Here is a 24542-nt window from a genome sequence, read left to right as displayed (position 1 = left end):
TGTATGAGCATTTCATTCCATTCATGAGCATGTCATTTCATTTACAGTGTGAAGAGATTTTTCTGGCCAATGTCTTTTACTTGCCATTGGCCTTCCTGTTCCCTTTCTCCTTTTGTCATGGAGCATCTTATACTTCCTTTGGTTTCTTTGTGATTATTACTTACCTTTCTATGAGGTATATTCTTCTTAAACCAAGATGTTTATGTTGAGAAGGGAGTAAGCTTAGTTTCTGGCTAGTACAAATCCTCTGTGACACATATTTATGTGTGTGTGTGTGTGTGTGTGTGTGTGTGTGTGTGTGTGTGTAAGGCAGGGCTGGATCTTTTAGGTGTTATACCTCTCCATGCAACAACGAACAGAGCTTGGAAGCCATAGATGTGCTGACAGCATTGTTTTCTTCACCACACCTCCCCTACAAACCTCTTTCTGCAAATTTGACTTGTCTGTTGGTTCAGGGAAGTTCTTACAGCAGGTGCCTGTAATGATGTTCATTGTTCTAAACAAGGAGTTATTTGTTTTTAGGTGTGTGCCACCTTCCTCAGAGTAGGATTCTCTACCAGCAATGTCTGATGGACATCCTCTCTCAAAGTCTTATAATATTTCTTTTTGACCTTGATTGCCATTGTAGTCCAGGAATATAGATAAATCTTAATTTCACAGAAGATGATATTTGGTCCTTGCTCTTCTAATCAATTGTAAGTTATTTCTGAGAAAGGAAGTAGGGGATGCCATCTTTCCTCTGCTATACCAGAATAAAAATGAATTATCTGAGCTCAAATTATTAATTACAAATGAATTTGATATTATAGACTGAAGGCATCTTGAGGATAGGAAAATTTATATCATATATATATGTTTGAATCCACATTGCATGGTCTCTAGATCTATTTGAAATGCTAATGCAGACTAACTGATGAACGAGCTTAGATAAGTAGAGAGGATGGTGGTGGCACTACAAGTTGAAGACATTACAGCCAGAGGAAAAACAAATTAAGATGTATATGGCATCTGGGAATCAGTTTATTTTACAGGAATGAGTTTATGTTACATTCAAGTGTAATTTTGTAGTTTTTCAATTTCTCAACTTTAAGAATAACTACTTTTTTAAGTTTGAAGTTTTTTTAAGCTTTTAAACCATTTGATCCTAGAACCAATTCTTCACAGTACACAGAAGATATGATCAAAGGTGAATCTCTCTCTCTCTCTCTCTCTCTCTCTCTCTCTCTCTCTATATATATATATATATATACACACACACATATATAGTCATTGTTGAACATAACTTAAATATAATATAAAATATATGATATATGAAATATATATAGTATGTATTTTATATTGTATACTATATAAATGCATATTGTCTAAAAACATGTAATATTTTACATATTTCTGGAGATTACATATATTATAAGATAATAATATATATAATAAAATAATAATATATATAATCTCCAGAAATCCAGGTAGATAAAGAAGCATCTGGCAACTTTTAATTGGCATCTTTACAAAAGTTCTTCCTAACCAGGCACCCAGATATAAATAGAAATATCTGGTCTGTTGGACTCTTTCCAGCCTATGTTTATGCTTGCCTCATTCAGCAAATATCTATGAATAGTACTCAAGGTATCCATAGAATGTGCCACCTTGATATAATTCATTAACTTCAAAAATTCAGAAGAATAATATGGCCAAAACCTTAAAAAATATTTAAAATTTTTGATGCACAAATTGTGTTCCAAAAGTTTGCCAGGAACAAATTACTGTTATTTTATGCCAATAGAAGTTGGAGTTGTTTACGGTTTGGGGCCATGGCAAAGAATACCTCCATGAACATTCTTTTTCATGTTTTTTGTACATATATTAACACATTTATGGTGGGTACATGCCAAGGAGTGGATTTGTTAGTCATAGGAATTGATTTTTATGTATGGTGTGGGGTAGGGATCAAGATTAATTGTTTTCCTTGTGGATATACAATTGATTCAAGGGTTAGTGAATAGAACATGTTTTACCCAATATACTTCAGGGTTACCTTGTCATAAATCAAGTGGCTGTAGGTGTGTGAGTCTGTTTACTGTTTTGTTTTTGTTATTTCTCATGCAAACATATTACTTCTCTGTTAGTTGTTCGGTCCTTAAATTAGATATACTGATAGATTATTTTTTGTTGTTGTTTTCTTTGTTTTTGTTTTTTTGCTTTTATTTTGTTTTTTTTAAATTGGAGTATAATTGCTTTACAATGTTGTGTTAATTTCTGCTGTATGATTAAATGAATCAGCTATATGTATGTATGTGTATGTATGTGTGTATATATATATATATATATATATATATATATATACTCCCTCTTTGACCTCCCTCCCACCCCGCATCCCCCCCATTCAGGATATTACAGAGCACCGAGCTGAGTTTCCTGTGCTTTATAGCACATTCCCCCTAGCTATCTATTTTACACATAGTAGTGTATATATATCAATCCTAATCTCCCAATTCATCCCACACTCCCTTTCCCTCCCTGTGTCCACATGTCTGTTATCTACATCTGTGTCTCTATTCCTGCCCTGCAAATAGGTTCATCTGTACCATTTTTCTAGATTCCACATACATGCATTAATATATGATATTTGTTTTTCTCTTTCTTACTTACTTCACTCTGTATGACAGACTCTGGGTCCATCCACATCTCTAAAAATGACACAATTTCATTCCTTTTTATAGTTGAGTAATATTCCATTGTATATATGTGCCACATCTTCTTTATCCTTTCATCTGTTGTTGGACATTTAGGTTGTTTCCATGTTGGGGAACATGTGTCCTTTTGAATTATGGTTTTCTCAGGGTATATGCCCAGTAGTGGGATTGCTGGGTCATACTGTAGTTCTATTTTTAGTTTCTTAAGGAACATCCATACTGTTCTCCAGAGTGGCTGTATCAATTTACATTCCCACCAACAGTACAGGAGGGTCCCCTTTTCTTCACACCCTCTCCAGCATTTAGTGTTTGTAGATTTTTTTGATCATGGCCATTCTGACCAGTATGCAGTGATATCTAACTATAGTTTTGATTTGCATTTCTCTAATGATTAGTGATGTTGAGCATCTTTTCATATGTGCCTTGGCCATCTGAATGTACTCATGGAGAAATGTCTATTTAGGTCTTCTGCCCATTTTTAGATTGGATTGTTGTTTTTTTTTTTAATATTGAGCTGCATGAGCTGTTTGTATATTTTGGAGGTTAATCCTTTGTACATTGCTTCATTTGCAAATATATTATCCCATTCAGAGGGTTATCATTTTGTCTTGTCTATGGTTTCCTTTGCTGTGCAAAAGCTTTTAAGTTTAGTTAGGTCCCATTTGTTTATTTTTGTTTTTATTTCCATTAATCTAGGAGGAGGGTCAAAAAAGATCTTGCTGTGATTTATGTCAGTGTTCTCCCTATGTTTTGCACTAAGAGCTTTATAGTGTCCAGTATTATATTTAGGCCTTTAATCCATTTGGAGTTTATTTTTGTGTATGGTGTTAGGTAGTGTTCTAACTTCATTTTTTTACATGTAGCTGTCCAGTTTTCCCAGCACCACTTATTGAAAAGGCTGTCTTCCTTATTGTATATTCTTGTTTATTTTGTCATAAATTAGGTAACCATAGGTGTGTGGGTTTAACTCTGGACTTTCTATCCTATACCACTGATTTCTGTTTTTGTGCCAGTACCATAATGTATTGATTACTGTAGCTTTGCAGTATAGTTTGAAGTCAGGAAGCCTGATTCCTCCAGCTCCATTTTTCTTTCTCAAGAGTGCTTTGGCTATTCATGGTCTTCTGTGTTTCCATACAAATTGTAAAATTTTTGTTCTAATTCTGTGAAGAATGCTGCTGGTAATTTGATAGAGATTGCATTGAATCTATAGATTGCTTTGGGTAGTATAGTCATTTTCACAGTATTGATTCTTCCAGTCCAAGAACATGGTATATTTATCCATCTCTTTGTGTCATATTTGATCTCTTTCATCAGTGTTTAATAGTTTTCTGAGTACGGGTCTTTTGCCTCCTTAGGTAGGTTTATTCCTATATATTTTATTCTTTTTGTTGCAAAATTGTTTCTTAATTTCTCTTTCTGATCTTTCGTTGTTAGTGTATAGTAATGCAAGAGATTTCTGTGCATTAATTGTATATCCTGAAACTTTGCCAGATTCACTGATGGGCTCTGGTAGTTTTCTGGTGGCATCTTTAGGATCCTCTATGTATAATATCATGTCATCTGCAAAGAGTGACAGTTTTACTTTTTCTTTTCCAATTTGTATTATTTTTATTTCTTTTTCTTCTCTGATTGCTGTGGCTAGGACTTCCATAACTATGTTGAATAACAGTGGTGAGAGTGGACATCCTTGTCTTCTTCCTGATCTTGATGGAAATGCTTTCAGTTTTTCACCATTGAGAATGATGTTTCTGTGGGTTTGTCATATATATCCTTTATTACGTTGAGGTAGCTTCTCTCTATGCCCATTTTCTGGAGAGTTTTTATCATAAATGGGTGTTGAATTTTGTCAAAAGCTTTCTCTGCATCTATTGAGATGATCGTATGGTTTTTATTCCTTAATTTGTTAATATGGTGTATCACATTGTTTGATTTACATATATTGAAGAATCCTTGCTTTTCTGAGACAAATCCCACTTGATCATGATGTATAATCCTTTTAATGTGTTGTTGGATTCTGTTTGCTAGTATTTTGTTGAGGACTTTTGCATCTATGTTCAACAGTGATATTGGTCTGTAATTTTCTATTTTTGTGATTTCTTTATCTCGTTTTGGTATCAGGGTGATGGCAGCACTGTAGAATGACTTTGAGGGTGTTCCTTTCTTTGCAATATTTTGGAAGTGTTTGAGAAGGATAGGTGTTAGCTCTTCTCTAAATGTTTGTTTGAATCTGCCTGTGAAGCCATCTGGTCCTGGACATTTGTTGGAAGATTTTTAATTACAGTTTCAATTTCATTACTTGTGATAGGTCTGCTTACATTTTCTAATTCTTTCTGGTTCAGTCTTAGAAAATTTTACCTTCCCAAGAATTTTTTCATATGGCACAAGAAAAAAAAAAGCAGAATAATAACAAAGAGCAAAAAATAAAATAAGATTTGAAAACTAACAGGTTTGTTAGAAAATATATACATAAATGAAACAAAAACCAGAAGATAAAACAGAACCAAAATAGCAAAATAGAAAAAAAAAATGACCAGAAAAGACCTTGGTTGTCATGGGGCGGGCGGGGGGGGGGGGTGTTGCGCCTAGGTGGAGGAGGTGCTTAGGTGGGACAGGTCTTAGGTGGGGGCGGGATCTAGGTCTAGAACCCACGTGGCCAGAAAAGGTGCTGGGGGTGGTGGTGGTGTGGGGCAGGGCTTAGGATAAATGCTGTCAGAGGGACCCTGTAGTGCCTCTGGCTTTGGAGTGCAGATGATCAGGCCCTGGACCTCAGCAGGCTTCCCAGAGCCCGAGTGGTCAGGGGAAACACTATTCACCTCTCCCCCATCCTCCAAACCCCCCATGGTCCCTCCAGGCATGGGAACTCCTCTCCCCCAGCCACCCCTCAGGGGCACTGGTCCCATCTGGCCTCCATTTCTTCTGCCCCCTCACTCCCCTGCATGTCTTACCTGGTTGCTCAGGGGGTTCCTCCCATCCCCTTGTGTGTTGAGGTCTCCCATCAACATCTCCTGGTACGTGTTAACACATTTTCTCAGACAAACCATTAAGAATGCTGATAAATTGTATTTCAAACCTGCTAAATCATAAGCTAAAGACATTTTATAGGGAAAATGGAATAGCTAGATGATCATTATTAAACTGTATTCTCCTTAAAAATCACAATCTCTTTGTAAGTCTGGTTAGGCTCCTTCCCAAGAATGACATACAAATGGACATGTTTCTCAGAGTGACTCTGAAATAATTGGTGTCTCTACTAAGACATTTTAATAGGAATTCTAATTACTTCCCAGAGGGATAATAGATTCTACCCATTCACAAATTCTGTCAAAGGCCAGTTTTAGAACAATTTTCTTTCTTATAGATATTTTTTCAGCAAACAGCTGTAAATGTTCAATTACAGACTCCTGGATAGAAATGTTCTTATAGATTTTGAAATTGAGTACAGAATATCCTCTTTTTTGTTGTTTTTTTAGCTTATTCTAATTTTAGTCCTCAAACCAGTCATTTAAAAGAGTATTAAACTTTAAAAATTTTTTTCTTTTCCTCCTCCTTTTAATAAAGAGTGGTGGCAAAGCTCATGATTCAAACCAGTTAGAATGACACTGAAGGATTTTGGATTATCCATATGTTGAAAATGTTCTACTATTTCAGCAAAACTTGAATTTAACAACCTGTACCTGAATTTTCCAAAAACAAAAATAACTCATATGAGGAAAATAAAGTAATTATCAATAGATAATATTTTATTTAATTCACTTTTATTTCAGATCTTGTCATTAAAAATATTATAATGTGGAATTAAGTCAAAAGAGTGGGAGAAAATGAGTCAGTGGTTACACTTTTATCACTCCTACAACTTATTATTAAGAATACTACCATGAATAATGAGAATTTTTTTAATTTGTGAAAGAATTGTTTTGAGTTGTTATTAGAAAACATCTGTTCATATATTCATTTATTTTAAAAATGGGGTAGTGATTAGACCCTAGGTCTAATGTGATTAGACCCTAGGTAGGTATTCTCTTTCTGTCTCCTTCAAAAATAAAAGAACAAAATATTAAACAAAGACATTAATTTTGCTTCAAAACTTCTTTAAATTTTCTGATGATAAGGTAAAGTCAAATTTAAATGTCTTTCAAAGTAACCAGTATAGCACTGCATTTATTTCCATAATGCAGAATTCTTGATATGCATACTGTTAGCATGATTTTTACAATTGAACTGGTGCAAACAGAAAGTAAATCAGTCCTGTAATCTCCAAACATGCTCCCTGGGCCTTGCATCTAAAACCATCTGGACACTATGACTGCATTCTATTGATTGCATACAAAAACCTGGATCCTGCCGATGCATAAACAGTAATTAAACGCACAAGCCAACCATGCATGCCAGATTGGCGAGAACTATCCTTTGAGTATCTTACAGTTTCTATGCCAATGAGCTTACTGAGAAATTGGCTGGTGATTAAAGATTAATGATTTATGGTTGCAAGTGTGGTTCATTTGCTGCTTACTGAAATATGTTTGACAGCATCTTTATGATTTTTTCTAGAGTCCATAGTCTTAGAGGTAATTATTCTTAAGAAAATATCTCAATTAATTTCCAAGATGAGTTTAAGGTATCATCATATAAAATCTTAAGATCTTAACATATAATTATCATGCAGCATGCCTCTTTTCCAATACCTTCTTTGATAAGCAAGTTTACCTTTTATGCTTTTACATATAGTTCTTACACTTTACACAGTGGAGAGAAGAGGTATTTAGGTTGTTTTTTCTAACTTTGTTTCTGTAATTCATATCTTCTTTGGTCAGTCACAGCCTGTGCTTAAAGCAAGAGGGCATGATGGATGATAAAGAAAAATAATGGAGGCACTTACAAAGAAGACTAGTTTTACCTTTGGTTAATCAGCACTTTACCTTTTAAAGATGTTTAGATTTTTCGAGAATTTGTTGGTTCCCATGAGAAAGCAAGTGTTGGGGAGAATTATTCACTTAAGTGTGAGAATAAACTTGTAGATGCTGAGAGGGTAGAGGAACTCATAACTTATGTTTCAGAACAGAGTATATTCTTGAGTCCTACACCCTTAGAGCTTTTGAAATCTGTTAATTCACCCATACCAACATAACACATAACTCTTTATAAATGCAGTAAAGTGTAACTAAAAAAATGACTGACCCCTTCAAAACTTTAATGGTTCTATAAATACAGAACTAAAGTAATTTATAAAGGTGTTAAAATTAATTCTGCCTTTAAAATAAACTCCACATTACATTACATTATTACTGTAGTAACCTAACTCTGAACTTCTCTGAGTCAGCAAAGTGAATCAATGGTGATGAATGATGATTACAGCTGAGCAGTGCATGGATTAAATGCTTGCCTAGTCAGGAAGGAATTTTCTTCAGTACAAACAGGCTTGTCCTCACTGACTCTTTCTGGCCTCTGGACCTTCCCTTCTGTGAAGTTTCTGGGCTTGGGAGGCTAAGCCTTAGCAGGTACATATTTGGCAAAAGCTGCTTCTCCAATTAAATTCTTCTTAAAATTCTAAATAGCAACTTTTATTTACAGTACTATTTTGTTCAGAACCTTTGTGGAAATGTTTGCACAGGTTCCTGGGTTTAACCTGGATTGCATTTTCTTCAAGAGGTATGTCTTTGCTGTGAATACCCTCAAAACACAAGTTAGTAGTATTTAAAGTCTCTCGGGTATTACCTCTAAGTTGATGCAACATACTGTCAAGGCCCTTGCTGAGAAGTGGCAAGTACTGCCCTGTTTTCTCTACTCAACATGAGATGAAAGCAAAAATAGCTTAGATAAGATCCACAGCTTGGTTGTGGATATTAATAAAGTCACTGCTTTATTTAACCAAGACTCTCTATTTCCTCATTGATATCCAAAGCCTTTTAAAAACCCGTTGTTTTGTCTAATATTTCTGCTCCAACTTTATAAGGTGAATTTTTTTCAGGCCTTATTTCTCACAGTAAATAAGAATTAGTGCTTTCCCTAGAGATAACAGAGATGAATCTGCCAGTAAATAAGATGTGCAGAGAGATGCAGATGCATTAACTAAATGACTCACATTGCCACCATTCAAATTTCTGTTTGGCAAAATTTCAATAATTATGTGACCTAGACTTCAGTGGTTACTGTCCAATTGTTGAAAGCAGAAATGCTGAATCTTTGAATCACAGGGCCTACTGTGCAGCCTGAAAGAGTAGTTTAAAGCTATTCTAGGAAAAAAACGAGAAAAATGTATAAAGAAGGCAGTGAGAAATACTAAAAAGCATGGATGTTTTCCATAATGAAAGCATGTAAGCTGCCAGATCTAACTGATTCAGACACTTTTATATTAAGAATCAATAAAATAAGAAGTGAGCAATTATTACCTATAGTGTAGGTGGAGAACTATCTAAATAAACCCTGCTATAAACTATAAAATGAACTATGCCAGTCCAGGATCCAACTAATGATTTGGTTAAATAAGATCCAAGAAATGAAAGAGGTGAAAACATTTCAGTAAGCAATAAAATCAAAATCAATAATCTACTCAGAGGGAATGTTGGTAAAATATATTAAAATTCTTAAAAAATTAATGTGCTTTGACCCCAACATTTATTTTCTAGGAATTTTTCCTAAGAAATCATGGAAGTTATCAAATATTTGATTAAAAGGATGAATACATACAGAATTTTTGACTATAAAGGAAAATTGGAGAAACATAAATGGCAAATGACAGATGCCATTCATATAATGTTGAAAATATTTAATAATATGGAGGAAATAACATATTACAACTAGAAGAGGGGTTTACAAGAAATACTGCATGAGTTTCTTTTTGCTGACTATAGGTGACAGGGACAAAACATTAAATCATAAATATTAGTAATAACCCCAACTTCCTATTAAAGGTGAGTCCCCAGAAAGGTCTTAAAATTATTTTAAATTTTATTTTGCAAAATGTTTTACAGGGATGCACATAGGACATGCTGAGTGAATGAAAAGATGAGCCTCCTTAAGAAAGTGCATATATCAACAAGGACATGTTTGCTTGATAATTAAATAATCTTGGGCGTACCTGTTAATATGTTCCAATATGACCTTGAAAGGGCAGGTAATTTTTCTTAAAACTCAAATACCTAGAAGAGTGACTGTCATGTAGTTAGTATTTGATAGATCAATAAATATTTGTTGATTGCATAAGTGAATGTTATTCTACACAATTAAATTAAAAAAATTTTTATTCTGCTCTGAAAGTCAACCTGTGTCTTTAAGGTATTCTAATATGTTAGATTATTGTTTCTTTTTTGGCTACCAATCTTTCTTCCATGTTCCTTTGACTGTATTGCTCTCATTTTCTCAGACAATCTAGTTGATGAATCATGAGTAACAAGAAAAATTATCTTGGTGAGAGGAAATTCTATGCAAGATATATTCATCATGGTTTATACAATTGTAAGTTTGAGAAAATCTCTCCAATTATTTATGACAAGTTGACCTAAGGTTTGGACAATAAACTGATATTTACACCTATAAAGGAAAAGTGTGCTCACTCTGAAAGGCATTTTGAATAGAAAGATTTATAAGTACATATAGTTGATGCAAGGCATTTACAATTTTAGGCATTTACATCTTGGGCAATTTAAATTTTCTTTATATTTGCTTTATTTTCCATTGTTTTATTCTACAAAGAATGGATATTAATGAATGGCACTCAAAACAATAAAAAAATAAATGTTTATTATAAATATTGGGATAAATTATTTATGAGTATACTCAGGTCTTAATATAATTGGTATACTGCCAAATTACTGTCAGATATCCGGTACTGTGCATTTATAAATGCACTGTTTCCTTTAAGTACAAAAAAATTATATTTGAAATATTTACATTAATTTCTTGTGCATGTAGATACACAAACACATGCATACTGCATTAACCCCTGAGAAGGCAAAAATATTTGAATCGAAAGTCTACATGGAACAATATGAAAATCTACATAAAATTGCTGTTTTCCTCTCAAAATATGATGCAGCTAAACTTATAGATTTTGTGTCCAATGGAAGAATCAGACTCAAAATTACTTTGTAACTAAAGACAATTATGCATTTTAAAATGTGTTTTGACTAGCTTCCTCATCATTGAGTGTTGACTGCACCAAATGACTACTTTTAAAGAAATGAGTATGAAAAGAGGAAATTAAATTTACAGTGGGGAAACCTGGCAAACATTACCTTGGCCGCGTGGTCAAGGTGACCATTGTCAGGGAAAAGTCATGTTGATAACCTGTACTCTTACTATGCTGTGAGAAGAACACTTCACCTCTATGATATTCTTCCTAAAAACCTCTAAACCTAGGCTTACCAGGAGAAAAACATCACACAAACAGAAACTGAGAACTTTTATATATAATAACTTCCTTCTATTCAAAAACCTCTCAAGGTCATGAAAAGCAAGGAAAACTTGAAAAACTGTCATAGACTATAGGCAAGTAGAGAGATGTGACTGCTAAATGTAATGTGGTGCCCTAGATCCTGGGACAGAAAAAGATTAGTGAAATCTAAGTTGAACTAATAGTAATGAGCCAGTGTTCGTTGTTTCAAATGTACCCTGGTAGCGTAAGATGTTATAATAGAGAAAGCTGGGTGAGGAGGTAAGGGAAATAGTTTTCCAAATTGTCTGAGAATCTAAAACTAATCTAATTTTTTTTAAGTTTATTTAAAAATGTGTTCTGACATCTCTGCATACTTACCAACTCACTAGAATACAAAGCAAAGGAGGTAGAGAAGGAGAAATAAACAATAGAAGAATTAATACCTGGAAGGAACATTTTCAGAAAATTTTAAATGCTTTTTCCTATTATCAAGTGGTAAAGCCTGGTAAGATTGCCCTGCATCTTCAGATCCTGCCACCAGATTTGAGTTTTTTTTAGCATATGCTCATTAGTGATTTTTCCTGGAGGAAGAGACCTGCCTTCTGTAACCATATGTTAAACAGAAAATTTAAAAAGCCTTGTTTCCTCAAAAAACAACATTTCATTGCCAGATAGTGGGGTATTGGTTTGAGATGACTCCTCTCTCCAGAAACTTTTATACTCACAGCCTGTAATTGGTATTATCTGGATATTTCAGCAAATTAGGCATGAAATCTCAAGATAATTGTTTCAGTTATCCACTTTACTTTTGTTTCTCTACATATATTGTGCTTGGATTTGTTTTACTGTGGTATCCTAAGTATCAGAGTCATTATGCAAACCTTAAGAAACACTGAGAATCTTTATATGTTCATAACCATTTCCAAATCACAGAAAACAGCCATCAGTTTAATCAGCACAACATGTGTTTGAGTTTGTTTGTGTGTGCATGTGAGGTGTGTTGGTGAATAATACAATTTGACTTCAGGGAGACAATTGCTTAATTAATTTAATTTTTGTCCTTCAAACTTTATTAGCTTATTAATTAAAATTAAGAGTACTGGGCTTCCCTGGTGGCACAGTGGTTGAGAGTCTGCCTGCCGATGCAGGGGACATGGGTTCGTGCCCCGGTCTGGGAGGATCCCACATGTCGTGGAGCGGCTGGGCCCATGAGCCGTGGCCACTGAGCCTGCGCGTCCGGAGCCTGTGCTCCGCAACGGGAGAGGCCACAACGGTGAGAGGCCCGCGTATTGCAAAAAAAAAAAAAAAAAAAAAAAAATTAAGAGTACTGATAAGAGATGATTTATTGTTTTACCAGGATCATATATATAAATATAGCTATTCCTATATATTGTGAGGAGACTAGTTCAACTTATAGGTTTCTCTATCATTATAATCATGTTTTCATTTCAGATATGATTTTCTGGCACTACTGTGGCAGTTGTATTTCATGTGCACAGGATGAAAATCATCTTTGCTCCATTAGTTAATATTACAGGATGTTAAAATGGCACTATTTTTGTCCTAGTTTTGGTTCAAGCTCCAAGGGCAAATACAAATCCATAGGTCATAAGTACTCCCACTTTCCAAATAACGTGGTGGGACTGCAAAGGAGCCATTGAAGACTGGCTTTGTAGACACGCAAACAACTGACTTCCCTTCCCTTCCCCTCTGACACACCTTCCCGCCCACAACCCCCTCATCCCCCAACTTTTTAGCTCATTGAATGATGAGCCTGAGCATTGCTAAGAGCATTGCTGTTCAAAAAGGTGGACCTTAGGCCACTGGAAACGAATCTGCACCTGAGGGGCCTCTGACCCTTTTTCTTCCTCTACTGTTCCCACCCAGCCTCTTTTGCAGACACTTTTTAATTCTGTTCCTTACTGCTGCCACAATCAGCATGACTGTATAGAATTCAGTTAAATTATTTACATACCAAGAGTTATATTAAAGCAGAATGCACAAATTAACATGTCATTTTTGTTATAATAAATATAAAATTTACAAAATAAAAATACTTGAGGTATTAAAGGATTGAAGTTGAAGTGGCCTGAGGATTAGGAAGGGGATTTCTTTAGATAAGCTGTTGCACCTACCTCAAACTCCTGTGGGGATGAGCAGAATTTGCTTGCTAATCACCCCACGCCCTTAGGGAGAGGAGCCCCAAGAAGGACAGTTAACCTGAGAGTTAACCTCCGGTGAGAGTTAACTCCCTGTCCCTTGGATTTTGGGAAACACAGTAGATGAATGTCTGAATTATGTCCATAACAAAATGGAACTACAGGTAAGAGTGGCAGGAGGAGCCAGGGCAGCAGGGAACAGGCTCTATGGAGATTAATTTGCTAGCACTGATGGTGGGTTCAAGGTCTGAAACCGCTAGGTGGCGTTTCAGGGGACTCCTAGGACCTCTGGTTCTTTATGTCTCAGTGCAGAAAGAATTCTGTGCGAAGCAAAATGATAGATAAGAAGTGATTTATTACTTATTACTTATTATTGTGGTAGGCAGTCTCTAGAATAATCCCTAATAATATCTGTGTCCTGGATTCGTATCCCTGTGTGTGGGCTAGACTTATTTGACTTTTACAAAGTTGAATATCATAGAAATGATGGAATGCCTTTTCTGAAATCAAATTAAAAAAAAAAGACTGTGGCTTTCATCTTGGACACTCTCTCATTTATATGGAAAGCGAGAACAGAGAATGAGGAAGAGGTAATATTTAAAGACATAAATGGTGGATAATTTCCCAGATTTTAATACAGAGATGAATCTTGGATAGCATTGAAAATATAGTCACATCTAGACACATTTTAATGAAATTGCAATTGTTGGGAAGAGAAACATAATTTTAAATTTGAAACAAAAAGAAAAATTGAAACAAAGGAAATGGTATCAACTTAAAAAAATCAAGGAAAGAGAACAAACAAACTTTGGTGAATGCAAAATTTAAATAAACAAAGATAATTGTAAGTAAAAAAAAAAAGTGATTAGAATAGAATGCTTGTGAGGCTTACAAATGGACAGGTAAGAGGGTGATGTGCCCCGAGAACTTAGTGGGCTACAGTTTTATAATCAAAGGAAAAGTGGGGAAGGGGAAAAGACCACCCTCTTCCAAATTCTTGAGTAGATGTCAAGTTTTCATCAGCAGCTCCTCCTCCAGGTTGGGCAGGGAATATTTCTTGTCCCTACATGGTCGAGCCAGGACTGTCATGGCACTATGGAAAAATTATTTTGGGTCTCAGTACAATGAGGGTCTTTCATTTTGAAATGTCACCTTTCCATAAATTATTGTTTTTTATGTGTGCAAAGAGTATATCCTAGGGGTCATTAAATTACTGAGATCACTGGGCAGGAAGTGGGTCTCATGTCACCATTATTTTATTGTTTTGGGGTATGCTTCTGTTGCATGGTTTTTTTGCTAAGCAAAGCCTGCTTGGTTTTGTGGTTAAGCAAACCTGTTTTCTTGAATGATCATTAACTTACTTAACTCCCATACTTTTTCCTTTACTTACAATCCCCTAGCGGGGTTAACTATTTAATTACCTACTTTGCCCCTTTACTCTGTCTCTATCAGTCAGATGTAGAAATGGTGTCCTGGTCAGATGAGGTGACAGATGCAGACCTTGATGGGTGATTTTAAGCAGCAAGCCAAAGACAGGCTAGCCCCTTCCCATGGCAGCTGCAGTTAGTATGACCCAGAAAGGACAGATGATAAGAGAAAAAAGTCTGCTTTAAACATATGATCAGGTCATAGGAAATGGAGATCAGATTAGATTAGATTGATACTGGTTAAGTGTGACTTTTTCTTTCCCTTACCTCTATCCATCCCTTCCCTCTTTCTCTTCAGCCTTGGGGAAGTCAGAGGCAGCCTGAAGAGCAGGGGTGAGGAACTGGCTACCAGGAAAGAGAAATGTTACTAAGAACCCTCAACTTTCAGCCTGCCAGCCTGAAGCAGGTCCAAGGCAGTAGGGAGCTTTACCTTTTCAATGAAGGTGGGAGACATTCCTTCACTTCCCTTCTCTGTCTTCCTCTCCCTTCCTTTTCCTTAACTAACTTTCCTTTCCTTTTCTAAAACAAAGAGTGGAGATACAGGGTATCGAACCTAAACTGGAGATTTACCTTTAAATGAAAGTTGGAGTTTATTTATTTTTGTCATACAGGACTGAATATACCAATCATTGAATCTGTAAGTCTTTTTATTATCTGAGATAATAAACTTGCACTAGATCTCATCCAGAGTCAGGGGAATAACCTAACCCACAGGAAGCATTTGAATGGTCAAAGGGAGAATAATTAAGTTTTCTAAACCCTCCTGTCAATCCTATTCATTCAAGATACAATTACAACTGTATGCAGCACATTCTACTTGGTTTATATTAGTTGGAATTGGTTTTGTTCCTCTTCAATCCAGCATTCTATAGAAATGTCATGCTTAATTTTGATCTTGTGGTACAATTGCCTGTGCATATTTTTATATTGTGTATTATGTACATAATGCTGTTTCCAGTGAATAAGTGGATCTTTAAAGACATAAACCTTATGTGGCTCTCCTTCTGCCTTGTGAACACCACATTTGTATTATACAATTGTGTATTCAAAATCGAAGATTTTTTTTTTCTCTGTGAGGTAGTGATTATGAAAATGTGTTCTTTTTTTTCTTTCTTGCAACACAGCATTGTTTGTCTTTTCATTAATTGCTGCCAGCATAAATCTCTACTCTTTAGCCACGGTAAGCTTCTGGGCTCAGGATACTTTCTTTTGATTTTTTTTTCTTTCTTTTCTGTCATTGTTCACAGACTCATCTCAAGGATTTGGGATATTTTAATATCTATGGAATTAAATAATACTTGTATATACTAGGACCTGCTTGTTATTAATATTCTCAGTTCTAATTTTATTGCTTTTTCTATACTCCAGAAAAGTGATTTTTAGACTGTGCCCCAGGGTCTCACAGAAGGAGCTGCTGCTGAGGGTCTCCCCATCTTTATTTCAACAATGGCAGCTCTCTTTTTTGTCTGTTTTGTATCTTAGATCTCCAGGTATGATTTCTTTGAAGGAAGAGGTCTATGACTAAATAGATTTTGAAAATCATTACTTTAGAAGAGCAGCCTGAATACTTCATTGAGTAACTTTTGCCTTTCCATATTTGCTAATTGTAAAATCTTTTTATAGTTCCCCACAACTTCAAGATGTTTTAATCAAAACTTTTGCTATTCTCTGATATTTCTTCATACAGTTTTTAATGGCTAAATCAGCCCTTTCATTTAATGGAATAAATATTTTTTCTTCCTGTTAAAGATAGTGTACCAATGATTCCTTCAGCTCATTGAGTAATATTTAAAAGGAATAACTAAACTGAGTACATTATATTCCTTTAAAAAAGTAATTTTTGGACATAATTTAAATTTTTTCTCATTATAAGAGTGATACATACTCAATATGGAAAAAGTGGAAAATGCAAGAAAAAAGAAAGCCATTCACAACCTTGTAACTTTGAGAAAAAAAACTATTAACATTTTAGTGTATATCTAGTGTTTTATTTGAATAGCATATAACTCAAAAATTTTTATTATATTGCCTTTAATATGTTGAATTTTGTTTTTCTTTTTTAAACTAGCAATGAAAACTTCATTGAGCTTGTTGAGAAAAGTTGTTTTCATTTTTTACATTTTTGTATAATGACCTGTGTGCTGAAAAGTATTAAAGTTATTTTGTAAGCATTATTATTTTTTAAATGCAAGAATTCTCACAGTATTGGTAAAAAGTACTATCTTTGTGATATGTTTTTATTACATTAATTAATAATTTTAGCAAATATAGTTAAAATCTCTGTAGTATTTTATTGTTTGAAGAGTCTGTCATACAGTCAAATAGGGGAGATATGTCTATACTCTCAGTAACTACATATTCTATCATATATGATATTTATACATACACTGAGCATTTTTATATATGCTTATATTTATATCTGTCTTTTTGCCTTCATAGCAACATGGTCAGTTTCCAGTCACACTTTAATAATACATTGCTATTGGTACAGACAGAATGGCATGCTCAGAGAAGAAATAGTAGGTAAAAAAATGTGTGGATAATTGGAGGCATAAATTGTGGTCTGAAGGTTGATACTGACAAAAATAGAGATAAAATACAAGAGGTTTGATTATATATCAATTATACCTTAATAAAAAATACAAGGGGTTTGCATGGCAATATAAGCTCAGGTATAGTTTAAGAGGCAAGAACCAAGAAGAATCTGATCGGGGGGAAAAAATACTGGCAGATTTTAAATGAGTGGGTAGTGGAAGAGCCATTAACAAGAGCCTGGTCACTATAGGAATTCTATCTGAAATAAGGAGAGTGAGAACAAAAATGAAAATAAAGCTCCCTGAAATGTCATGAGTGAGAATGTTGAAAAAAAATCAGGACCTGATGGCTGTTTTGGGCATTGAATTTAGATTCAACATATCACTAGTGACCTAGTTGGATTGGAGAAGACACACACTATGTACCCAAGAGAACCAAGCACTCTGGGAACTTTATGGGACATAGCCTACTGCCTCAAGTTCATAATATTGAAAAAGATCAAGTGCAAGTTGTGGGCACCTTTGCACTCAAGCAAATGGAAAGAGACAAGAAATTTTTAAATAAAATATTTTGCTGGGTGTTGACTCAGCAGCTTTCTGGAACCAGTATGTATAAGACTAGAAAATCCAGTCTCACCCTGTGTTCCATATGTCCAACTCTACGTCTAACTCCTTATTCAGTGGTATGGTGGTAGCTCGAAATTTTCCCCATGGTGGGAGTATTTACACCACAGAAGTTACCCAACACTACAATCAGGTTATTTTTTCTTTCTTTCCTTCCCAGAGATCTGGTTTGTTACCACACCACTGTGCTGGCCTCTCATCTTTTATATATTTATTAATTTTTGGCCTTTTTCATTAGCTAGAAATACCAGTATGATGGTGAGAAGTAGTTATGAGAAGGAATGTCTTATCCTTGTTCCTGATCTTAGAGGGAAAGCTTTGAGTTTCTCACCATGAACTGTGGTGTTTAGCTGTAGACTTTTTGTACATAGTCTTTGTCTAATTGAGAAAGTTCCCTTCTATTCCTAGTTTACTGAGACTTTTTATCATGAATGGGTGTTGGATTTTGTTAAATGCTTTCCTGCATTTATTGATATGATCAATTGATTTCTGTTTTAAACTGTCGATGTGATGGATTACATTATTTGATTTTCACATGCTGATCAGCCTTGCATAACTAGGATAAAGCTCACTTGGTTGCGGTGTGGTTCTCTTCAGACATTTTTAGATTCAATTTACTAATTTTTTTGTTGAGGATTTTTGCATTTATGTTCATGAAGGATATTGGTCTGCAATTTTCTTTGCTTATAACATCTTTATCTGGTTTTGGTATTAGAATAATGCTGGCCTCAGAATGAGTTAGGAAGTATTCCTTCTGCTTTTATCCTCTGGCAGAGATTGTAGAGAATTGGTATAATTTCCTCCTTAAATGTTTGGTAGAATTCACTAGTGAATGCACCTGGGCCTGGTGCCTTCCATTTTCAAAAGTTATTAATTATTGATTCAATTTCATCAATAGATATAGACCTATTTAGATGGTCTATGTCTTCTTTTATGAGTTTAGGCAGTTGTGTCTTTCAAGAAATTCGTTCATTTTATCTAGTTCATCAAATTTATGGGTATAGAGTTGTACACAGTATTCCTTAATATCATTTTAATGTCTATAAGATGTCTAGGAATGCCTCCTTTTTAATTTCTGATTTTAGTAATTTGTGGCTTCTCTCCTTTTTTCTTAGTTACCCTGGCTTGGGACTTACAGATTTTATTGATCTTTTCAAAGAATCATATGATTTCATTGATTTTCTCTATTGATTTCCTGTTTCAATTTCATTGATTTCTCCTCTGCTTCTTATTAATTCTTCTCTTTTGCTTATTTTGGATTTAATTTTCTCTTCTTTTCTAGTTTCCTAAGGTGTAAACTTTATATTATTGGTTTTAGACCTTTCTTCTTTTCTAATATATGCATTAATGCTATACATTTTCTCCTAAGCGCTGCTTTCACTGCTTGCTACCAATTTTTATAAGTTGTGTTTTCATTTTCATATAAGCTCAAAATACTTTTAAATTTTCCTTGAGATATTTTTTTCTTTGAACCATGTCTTGTTTAATCTCCATGAATTTGGGGATTTTCCAGTTTGTCTTTTGGTTATTTACTTCTAGTAATATCATCATCATCATTAAATATCATCATCATCTGAGAGCAACCACTGTATGATTTCTATTCTGTTAAATTTGTTGTGGTATGCATTATGGCCCAGAATGTGGTCTATCATAATTAATGTTCTATACGAGCTTGAAAAGAATGAATTCTTGGATGTGTTTTTTGAATGAAACAGTTCATAAATGTCCACTATATCCAGTCAAATAATGGTGTGGTTGGGTTCATCTTTGTCCTTATTGATTTTCTGCCTGCTGGATCTGTCCGTCTCTGATACAGGATTGTTGAAGTATCCAACTATGATAGTGAATTCATATATTTCTCTTTGCCATTCTATTAGTTTTTGGCTAACATAGTTTGATGCTCTGTTGTTAAGTGCATACACATTAAGAATTGTTATGTAATGCCCTTCTTTATCCCTGATAACTCTCTTTGCTTTGAATTCTGCTCTGTCTGAAATTAATATAACTACTCCTGCTTTCTTTTGATTAACATGGTATATTTTCCTCTATCCATTTACTTTTAATCTATATGTGTTTTCATATTTAATGTAAGTTTCTTGGAGAAAACATATAGTTGAGTCTTATGCTTCGATCCACCCTGACAATCTCCCTTATCTATTTTAATGGATACATTTAGGTTGATGACACTCAAAATGACTATTGATAGAGGTAAACTAGTTATCTACTATATTTGTTACTGTTTCATATTTGTTGCTCTTGTTCTTTGCTCCTAATTTTGTCTTCCAACTTTCCCTACAAATTGTGGTTTTATTTGAGCATTTTATATACAATTGACCCTTGAACAACACATGATTGAAACACACAGGTTCACTTATATGTGGATTTTTTTCCATAAATATGTACTACAGTGCTACTGGATCTGTGATTGGTTGAATTCACAGATGCAGAATCTCGGACGTGGAGGACTGACCGTAATGTTATATCCAGAGTTTTTGACTTGCTGGGGTGTCGGTCCCCCTAACTTCCACATTGTTCAAGGTTCAACTGTAATTCCATTTTGTCTTCTTTCTCAGCATATTGTTTATATTTTTTTTACACTTTTCTATGTGGTCATATTTTAGTTTGCATTATAGTTTACAGCTAATTCAAGTTCGCACACAAGTAACATTGTACTACTTCACAGGTAGTGTGATTAGTTTATGATAACAAAATAATTGTAATTCCTCTCTCCCATCACTTTCATCATTGCTGTCATTCATTTCACTTATCTGTAAGCATACATAAGCATATATATGGACATAAGATATACCCATAAGATATATACATAAGCTTATATAACAATATGATATTCAATATTATAATTCTGATTATGACTTACATTAGTAATGTTAAGTAGAAATGGTAAGTCTGGACACCTTTGTTTTACTACATATTCAGTAAAAAGACTCAAGGTTTCACCATTAAATGTGATGTTAGCTGTATATTTTTCTTAGATGGCTTTTATCAGATTTTGGAAGTTCTGATCTATTGCTAGTTTGCTTAGCACTCAACATAAATTGACATCAAATTTTATCAAGGTTTTTCTGCATCTTTTGAGATTTTATAACATTTTCAATTTGTAGTGTCTTGATATGGTGACATGCATTGGAAGACTTTCAAATTTGAATCAACTTTGTATCAGTGGAATAAATAAATAAAATTTTACTTGGTCAAAATGTACTGTCATTTTTATACATTTTAGATTTTATTTATAATTTTTAATAATATAATGATTGTTTATTTTATAATATAATGTTTGTAATATACTTAAGGATTTTTGTATCTATATTCATGAGGAAAAATAGTCTATAGTTTTTGTTTTTTTTTTTTTTTTTTTGGTAAGGTCTGTGTTTTTGGGAACAAATGTATGGATGCTCTCATGAAATGAGTTGGATACTTGTCCTTATTTTTCCATTCTTAGAAGGGATTATGTAAAATTGGATTATTTCTTACTTAAATGTTCAGTAGAATTTCCCAGTGAAAACTTTTGGGTCTGAAACTTTGTCTGAGTAAATTTTTTACTATAATTTCAATTTATTCAATAAATATAGGGCTATGCAGGTTATTTATGTTTCCTTGAATAAGCTTAGACAGTTTGTGTCTTCCAAGAAATCTGATTATTTTCCTAAATTGTTGAATTGATTGTCTCTAAGTTGTTCATAATTATCCCTATTATCTATTTAATTTCTGTAGAGTCTGTAATGATACTCCCTCAATCATTCCTAATATTGGTGACTTGCATATTCTCTAATTTTTCTTGATCCATCTAATTTAGAATGTTTTCTCACTAAGTAAATTCTTCATTAACCATCGATTTTTTAGAAGTGTGTTGCTTAATTTGTGAACACTGTAGATTTTTCTAGGTATTTTATGGAAAATTATTGTGTTTTTTAAAATGTATAGCTTAATGCCCTTATATTCAGAGAACATATTTTAAATGATTTTAACATTTAAATGTATTGAGATTTATTTCATGGCCCAGAATGTTGTCTATTTTGTGAATGTTGCAGATAATTTGGAAATAATTATTCTCCTTGTATTTTTTTTTTTAGATTTCTATGTCAATTAGGGTAAATTGATTGGTTGTGGTGGTTTTGTATATTCTATAATATATTCATTACCTGTATGCTTGTTTATATTGTCCATCAGCTCTTGAATACACTATTGGGTTGTTGTTTTACATTTTTTCCTCTTTTTTTCAGTTTAGATAATTTCCATTGAACTAAACTTCAGTTCTCTAACTCTTTCCTCAGCTCTATCAAGTGTCATGATAATTCCATCAAAGGGATTCTTAATTTCTGATATGGTGTTTCTGTTTTCTAGAATTTCCTTTTGACTCTTTTCTAGACTAGGAAGTGTTTTAATTTAATTTCTTATGTTTATTTGTCTATCTATCTTTATTGAAGTATAGTTGATTTAAATACTGTGTTAGGTTGCTTTCATACCTTGACAATTGTAAATAATGCTGCTATGCACATTGGATTGCATGCATCTTTTCAAATTAGTATTTTTGATTTTATCTAGATAAATACCCAGGGATGGAATTGCTAGATCATATGATAGTTCTACTTTTTGTATTTAAAGTAACATCCATACTGTTTTCCAAAGAGGTTATACCAACTTACATTCTCAACAAAAGTGTATAAGTGTTCCCTATTCTCCACATCCTTTCCAGCATGTATTATTGTAGACTTCTTGATAGTAGCCATTCTGACAGGTGTGGGTGATAACTCACTGTGGTTTTGATTTTTGTTTCTTTAATAATTACTGATATTGAGCCTCTTTCATTTGCTTGTTGTCCATTTATATGTCTTCTTTGGAAAAATGTCTATTTAAGTCTTCTGCTTATTTTTTCTCTTTTGAATTTTTAAATTTTATTCTATTTATTTCTTCATACAGCTGGTTCTTATTAGTTATCCATTATATACCTATTAGTGTATGTATGTCAGTCCCAAACTCCCAATTCATCACAACCCCCCCAAATATCCCCCCCCCTTAGTGTCCATACGTTTGTTCAATACATCTGTGTCTCTATTTCTGCCCCGCAAACCAGTTCATCTGTACCATTTTTCTAGGTTCCACATATATGCATTAATATATGATATTTGTTTTTCTCTTTCTGACTTACTTCACTCTGTATGACAGTCTCTAGATCCATCCATATCTCTAAAAATGACCCAATTTCATCCCTTTATATGGCTGAGTAATATTCCATTGTATATATGTACCACAGCTTCTGTATCCATTCATCTGTCAATGGACATTTAGGTTGCTTCCATGACCTGGCTATTGTAAATAATGCTGCAATGAACATTGGGGTGCATGTGTCTTTTTGAATTATGGTTTTCTCTGGGTATATGCTCAGTAGTGGGATTGCTGGGTCATATGGTAATTCTATTTTTAGTTTTTTAAGGAAACTCCATACTGTTCTCCATAGTGACTGTATCAATTTACATTCCCACCAACAGTGCAAGAGGGTTCCCTTTTCTCCACATCCTCTTCATCATTTGTTGTTTGTAGATTTTCTGATAATGCCCATTCTAACTGGTGTGAGGTGATACCTCATTGTTGATTTGATTTGAATTTCTCTAATAATTAGTGATGTTGAGCAGCTTTTCATGTGCTTCTTGGCCATCTGTATGTCTTCTTTAGAGAAATGCCTATTTATGTCTTCTACCCATTTTTTGATTGGGTTATTTGTTTCTTTAATATTGAGCTGCATGAGCTATTTATATACTTTGGAGATTAGTCCTTTATACGTTGATTTGTTTGCAAATATTTTCTCCCATTCTGAGGGTTGCCTTTTCGTCTTGTTTGTAGTTTCCTTTGCTGTGCAAAAGCTTTTAAGTTTCAGTAGGTCCTCTTTGTTTATTTTTGTTTTTATTTCCATTACTCTAGGAGGTGGATCTAAAGAGTGTTCTTCCTATGTTTTCCTCTGAATTTTAGAGTGTCCAGTCTTACATTTAGGTCTCTAATCCATTTTGAGTTTATTTTTGTATATGGTGTTAGGGAGTGTTCTAATTTCATTCTTTTACATGTAGCTGTCCAGCTTTCCCAGCACCACTTATTGAAGCGACTGTCTTTCTCCATTGTACATCTCTGCCTCCTTTGTCATAGATTAGTTGACCATAGATGCATGGGTTTATCTCTGGGCTTTCTATCCTGTTCCAATGATCTATATTTCTGTTTTTGTGCCAGTACCATATTGTCTTGATTACTATAGCTTTGTAGTTTAGTCTGAAATCAGGGAGTCTGATTCCTCCAGCTCCGTTTTTCCCCTCAAGACTGTTTTTGGTATTCAGGGTCTTATTTGTCTACATACAAATTTTAGGAGTTTTTGTTCTAGTTCTGTAAAAAATGCCATTGGTAGTTTGATAGGGACTGCATTGAATCTGTAGATTGCTTTAGGTTGTATAGTCATTTTCACAATATTGATTCTTCCAATCCAAGAACATGGTATATCTCTCCATCTGTTGGTATCATCTTTAATTTCTTTCATCAGTGTCTTATAGTTTTCTGCATACAGGTCTTTTGTCTCCCTAGGTAGATTTATTCCTAGGTATTTTATTCTTTTTGTTGCAATGGTAAATGGCAGTGTTTCCTTAATTTCTCTTCAGATTTTTCATCATTAGTGTATAGGAATGCAAGAGATTTCTGTGCATTAATTTTGTATCCTGCAACTTTACCAAATT

The sequence above is a fragment of the Lagenorhynchus albirostris genome, chromosome 17 (assembly GCF_949774975.1).
Source record: "Lagenorhynchus albirostris chromosome 17, mLagAlb1.1, whole genome shotgun sequence".
NCBI lineage: Eukaryota > Metazoa > Chordata > Mammalia > Artiodactyla > Delphinidae > Lagenorhynchus > Lagenorhynchus albirostris.
This window is presented reverse-complemented; position numbering follows the sequence as displayed.